Here is a 6,865-nt window from a genome sequence, read left to right as displayed (position 1 = left end):
AATGTGATATATGCCATCATGTGCCAGCAATGCCCCTCTGCCATGTACATTGGCCAAACCGGAATAGTCTCTACACAAAAGAATTAATGGACACAAATCTGACATCAGGAATCATAACACTCAAAAACCAGTAGGAGAACACTTTAACCTGTCTGGTCATTCAATGACAGACCTGCGGGTGGCAATTTTGCAACAGAAAAGCTTCAAAAACAGACTCCAAAGAGAAACTGCTGAGCTGGAATTGATATGCAAACTAGATACAATCAACTTAGGCTTGAATAAGGACTGGGAATGGCTGAGCCATTACAAACATTGAATCTATCTTCCCTTGTAAGTATTCTTACGCTTCTTATCAAACTGTCTGTACTGGGCTATCTTGATTATCACTTCAAAAGTTTTTTTTCTCTTACTTAATTGGCCTCTCAGAGTTGGTAAGACAACTCCCACCTTTTCATGCTCTCTGTATGTGTATATATATCTCCTCTCTTCCATTCTATGTATATATACAGCTTATGCTCAAATAAATTTGTTAGTCTCTAAGGTGCCACAAGTACTCCTGTTCTTAACCCTTATTGTAAACATTGCCACTTTTCTACTTGCCAGTCATCCAGCCTCTTCCCGGTCCTCCCACATACTTGTTTTGTGAGCTGAAACAGTTGGGGACAATCTCCCTGCTGTGTCCCTGCCTCATTGCTTCTCCATTTCCTTTCAAACCTGAACTGTATTATTTTCAGCTGAAAACAGATCTCTGCTCTCCCTCTGGTGCTGGCTTTATAGCTGGATGCTTTCATTTAAGCCATGTCTTCCCTGCAAAAAAAGTGTGATTTTACACAAAGATGTCTACATCAATGCAACATTCCAGTGGAGACAAGACACTAGATTTTACTTTGATGTAGGAGTTGAAGTAAACCACAGGTAGGAGATACAGGGTTGTACCTGAAAGTACAAACTACCTATGCCTTGTCTCCATTAGAATTTTACAGTGATAAAGAAATAGATGTAAAGACACCTTTTCTGCAGCGAAGACAAAACCTTATTCACCATACACAGTATTTGCCCCACTGCTTCCTGAAATTTATGTCAGACGTGGCCTTGTAATATTTAACTGTTCAAATCATTGTAAAGTTATATATTGGACTAGGTGACCTACTGAGGTCCCTGCCAGTACTACACTTCTATGATTGTTCAAAGTTGTACTTATTGTGTAAATTGCAGTATTGCTTAATCCAAGTATTCAAAAATCATGTAACAGGCCCTCAGAAATCATGACAATGGCTTACATTTTTTCAGATATTTTACAAATAATACCGTGGGGTTTGTTTTTATTTGCCTGTTGGTTTTATGGCCTCGGGATACATGGGTGTCACGTTTTCAAGCTTTTTTCTAACTATGAGGGCTGGAAACTTAAAATGAAAGTTGAGAGGGAAGGATAGTTCAGTGGTTAGGGTACTAGTCTAGGATATGGGACTCAGGTTCAAATCCCTGCTCTGCCATGGCTTTCTGAGTAACCTTGGGCAAGTCAGTTAGTCTCTCTGTGCCTCAGTTCCCCACCTGTCAAATGGGGATAATAGCATGCACTACTTCACAGGTGTGTTGAGAGGATACATGCATTAAAGTCTGAGGTACTCAGATATTATGCTGATGAGGGCCAGCTAAATAGAGAGCGATTCTCATGTAAGTCCAGGAGATGGGGTTTTAAGAAAAACGTATATCATGAGTCTTGCAATGAAAGCGGGGGAGCTGGTGACAATTAAGTTGGGTAAAACTCTTTAACTCCGTGTAACTATTCAAAAAATGTGCAATGAATGAAGCAATGTTCTCTCTTTATAAAGTGTGTATTGGACCTAGCCTATTTTTGTGCACTGGACTGATATGCACACCATATAAAGCATTATATACATGGCCTAATGCACTGTTAGGTCCTGATCCTGTAATTGCATGCATGTGGTTGGATCCCTGAGCCCATGCAGAGCCTCACTGATTTCACTGGGTCTGCACATCTGGGCAAGAATCCACATGTGTGCATGTACTTTCAAAAACACGGCTTTACAGCACATGCAACATGCAACAGGACCCATTCCAGGAGACCTATGCCTCTTCCCCTAGGCATGCAAAATACAACTCGCCTTCATTGCAAATAAGTTCTAAAAACATCATACCAATTACAGTTTCAAATGCTCATAACTGAAGAATCAAACCCAATTTTCACTATACTGTATTCGAAAGCCACTTCTCAGCGGGGGCTGTTTTCTGCCAAATTTCATTTTTCTATATCCAGCTACAGCTGTTTAAAAAAAATATTCAAGATTCCCCCCTCCAAATGTTCTCATATGCAGAAACAACTGCATCAGTTTTGTTCCTCAAGGTTTGAAAAATATAAATAAAAATTCACCAGGCCAACCCTGGAAAATTTCAGCCTCACAGCTGAAAGTTTTAGAAAATCATAAGCAACTGAAAACAAGAGGCTTAGAATGGAAATGCTTGGGCAACTTTTACCATGACATTGTATGTGTTTGTACCACCCCTAGCACATTAGGGCCCCCAGGAGGTCTAGAGTCTCCAGACACTACTGCAATATAGTTATTAATAAATATCAAATCTTGTTAATTAATTTAATAATAATAATTAAAAATAATAATACAGTTCAAATAGATGTCATTAGTGCGCCAACTCTAATAAAACCAGCAGATATTGTAATCCAAAGCTTGGAGGCTTCTGCCTCTGTTTATGTCCTAGCAGGATATTTGCACTGGATGCTGATGTGATAAACCAATGTAATCAGCAGTTTATATTGCAATTCTTTTACTCCTCCAGAGGGCTAAATTAGGCACATTTATATCTGATTTTCTTTGAGCTCTTGTGCCCTCTTGGGGACATGAGGGCCTAAGTGAAAAATCACAATTTGCATCTTTTCTTTCCATTTTAAGTGTTTGACTTTAATCTTCTTTTTAATATTCAGTGTGTTTCCACCTGCTCTTAAGTTTGAGATGAGGCTTGCAGTATCGAAGTAGATTTCTTTACCAAACATGTTTTTAAAGTGATGTTCATTTCAAGCAGCGAGGTGGGATTTGACTCAGATAACACACCTTTTTACAAATGATTGCTGTTTTCATTCATATATGTCTCATTAAGGCAGCCGAAGTCTATTACATTGCAAATGAGATACGCACAGCACAAGCATCCTCTCTAGTCTTCTGTCAAGGGAGTTCACTCTAATGATAAAGAATTAGTGGTATTTAGCTCAAGCACATTTCTAGCATGCCATCTCCCTCTTGATACTTAAAGTGCTTACATTTGCCAGGGGCTTTGAATCTGCTCTGGATTCTGTAAGTCCTAAGGATAAAACTGTCACTAGTTGACTCATTGCACAGATTCCATCTGGAAACCTGCACCTTTTTCATCCTCTGGGGCAGCTGGGGGCTGAAAGAGGGGATGTGATGTGACTCGACAACACTGCATTGTTGGGGGAGCTACTGGGTTGTGCATGGGATACAGGGACCGAAGGTGCAAGGAAATGGGGAACTGAGTCTACAAACCCGGCTTGGAAGTGCCCCAAAGTTGTTCTACCATATGAGGGCTGGTAGCTGTCCTAGGCAAAATGACTTTGGTGGTTTCAATTCAGTTTCCCATGGGTAAGAATTTGCATCACCAATGGTGGGTTTTTTTTACAGCTCCAGTGAGGGACCAAGGACTGAATAGGCTAAGGAGAATGAATTATCTTCTTGCTCCAAGAGGTGAGTCTTCCAAGGGTCAGGATCTATACAAAGAAAGACTTCGGTCTGCACTACCATCAACCCAGCACTCAATTTGCACAAACATTTGTAAAGAAACTTTGAAAAAGTTCTCAGTGTGTGTACACATAACTGCAAATGGTAAAGAAAAGAAACCCATGCAAGTCAATTTACAATTGCAATAGCCTGAGAAGGAACAGAGGGGGCAGCAAAATCAATAAAACAAACTATCAGTGTCTAGGAACAGGCTTTACAATGGAACAGGGGGTTATTATTTATATTACAGTAGCACATGGTGGTAGTAGTAGTATTTACTACTAGTAGATCAGGGCAGCATTGTGCCAGATACTGTACAGACACATAGTGAGAAATAGTCTAAACAGAGGAGACAAAGTATTGTTCCCATTTTACGGATGGACAAGGAGGCACAGAGAGACTGAGTGATTTGCCCAAGGTCACACAGAAAGCCTGTGGTTGAGCTGGGAACTGAACACAGATCTCCTGAGTCCCAGTCCAGGGCCTTAACCACCCTCCTTTTCTCTTGTTTTCAATAGGATGTCGGTCTTGCATTGTCTCGTGGCAGTTGTCCATTTCTGAGTCGGGGGCTCAGGCAGTTCCATGCTGCAAGGCTCTTTTTGCAAATTGATAGCTTTTCTCCCAGAGTGGTTTTTGTCTTCCCTGCTTTTTAGTGGAAAAGTGTTATCATCTTTGACAGCTGTTAGGGTACAATTTTGATTCTTAATAAGACTCCAGCTGACTCCAGGCTCAATGGGAATTTATTAATCAAAGATTATTAGTCAAAGATTAACACTGCACAGTACAGAAAGGAAGGTTATACGTTACCAAACTGATGCTGGAGAAGCATCTCTGCAGCTGGGTTCACTCCGAACTCTAAAAACCTCAGTTCCTTATATACCACAGGTGTATACAGAGAGAGAGAGAGAGAGAAATTTCTCTCCCCACCACCCAATTACAAGTGGAAATTCCTTGATGGTACCTTAGTTTACATGGCTGATAAACTAAAGATATTTCCAAACAAGTCATTTCCAACCAAGAAAATATCTGTGACAACAAGAAATTCCTGATGAGTTAAAAAAATTTCTTAATAGTTTATCATCTCATCAAGTACAGAACACATTTGCAATAGCAAGTATCCCTCGTCGATAACAAATGGCTCCTTTCTGGACAGCTGGACATATTCTCTGGGGACCACTGGGATAAGAGTAAAAGATTACACACATTCTACCATTTGGTCACACATTGAGGTTTCACCTAAGTTTAAAGCACCTAGAATTATAGACACAGAGTATCAGTACACTGGTTTATATTAAGAGGATTGTGGGAGTTTGGTTCAGGTACAAAGAATCGTGGGTGTTTGGTATCTGCTAACATAGCTCGTTGCAGCCAGCATCCTTTTCCTAATCAGTAGAGCTGAGCGTATAATTCACAACAAATACTGTATTCAACCTATTTACCCTCTTTGTTCTGGATAACCAGGAACAAAGTAGGATTCCCTACAATGCGTTTGTTCTCTGAATGCAGATGCAGGGTCTAGTGGTTAAAGCATAGGACTGGAGCCAGCAGATCCACTCTACAACTGATTTGCCTCCCACTTTGTGCAAGTCACTTCATTGTTCTGTGCCTCAGTTTACCCATGTGCAGAGTACCTCACAGGGTTGCTATGAGGCTTACTTCATTCATGCTCATAAAGCCCTTTGATATCATTAGGTGCGAAGTGGAAAGTATCAGTGATTTCTTTGTATTACTACTGGTCACCAAGCCCAAGCCAAGCGAACATCAGTTAAGTGAAACATACTCAAAGAATTGATAGTGTTCTACGACGATAAGAAAATAATTTGGAAAGGCACCGAGGGGGAAAAATGCAATTTTGTAGCTGGTTGAGAGGAGAGGTGTTAAGGATTTGTTCCCATTGCGGCTGGGTTTGCTGGATTTCTTCTTTATTGCTCAAAAGATGATCAAGCCAACAACTCTTCTGCAACCTGAAAGCCAAAATAGATCGTTTTGATGCAGGGACCGTCTTTTGTGTGTGCAGTAACCAGCACAATGCAGCCCCCATGAGACCTAGAGATGCCACCACAATAAAAGAAATAACCATAGAAAAACTGGTCAGCTATTATTCCCCTAATATTTCTCTGATATTCCATCCAGCTCCTGCAGTCTTTCCTTCACTCCTGCAAAACTCCCACTGACTTCAAGGTGGAAGGACAGAGGACTCTAGGATTTGCCTCTGCTGGCTCAGAAGAAAGGAGCTAGTGGCATCAGAGAAAAAAATCAATAGTCCAGCACCTAACTGCTCTGTTGGATCCAGCCCCCAGAGCCTGTTCCACACGAGCTCCGCGCAGAGTTCTGACACGTGTCAGAGCAGCTCTTTGCAGACGCAGAACGTCAGCCTGCCTGGGACAGCTACCTTCCGCCTGCGGGAGTTACAGGTGGCGTTGTTGGACTGGGAACGTTATTTCCCTTTACCCACCAGTTTTCCTTGGAGGAGAACTAAAGCAGCCCTTTGCCCCTCACAGAGGCACATTGGCAACTTCTGGACCCCCCCTGATGTTTAGGCACGAAGGAACTGACCAGGGTTCTGGGGGCGGCCAGGAGGCGAGCCTTAGGTTTCCATAGACACCGTTAATTGTATTTCAGGTATTTGTCTCCAGGGAAACCAGAGCCTGGCTCAGATCTATATATTTTCCCCCCGTATGCCGAGCACACAGAGCGCTGGGCTCCAAGGAGGGAGGGGACAGATAAATAAATAAATAAAAACTGCCAAGAAGTTTACTCTCTCCTCCCCCGGTCCCTTTCAAGACACCGCCGCGATGCTCTCCAGCGAGAGAGGCAGCAGGCGGTGAGCGGGGCTCGGAAAACGCTCCCGCGCCCGGTGAGAAGCCGAGCAGCAGAAGCGCGAGGGCGCGAAGCGGAGCGGACAACTCCGGAGCAACTTGGGCTGCGGCTAACCCCGCGAACTAAGCGAGACTCCGCGGCGCGTCGCACATCAGGGCAGCGGTTGGAGCTGAGAGCGCCCGGAGGATGCCAGCGAGCAAGGCGCCCCACGCTACCGCCGGCCGGAGTGTCCCTCGCTGAACAGCTGTGTCTGGGGAGGAGCCGGGGTCGCCGCGGCG

Source organism: Emys orbicularis, chromosome 13 (assembly GCF_028017835.1).
Source record: "Emys orbicularis isolate rEmyOrb1 chromosome 13, rEmyOrb1.hap1, whole genome shotgun sequence".
NCBI lineage: Eukaryota > Metazoa > Chordata > Testudines > Emydidae > Emys > Emys orbicularis.
The sequence above is the reverse complement of the archived record's forward strand: the minus strand, read 5'-3'. Positions refer to the sequence as shown.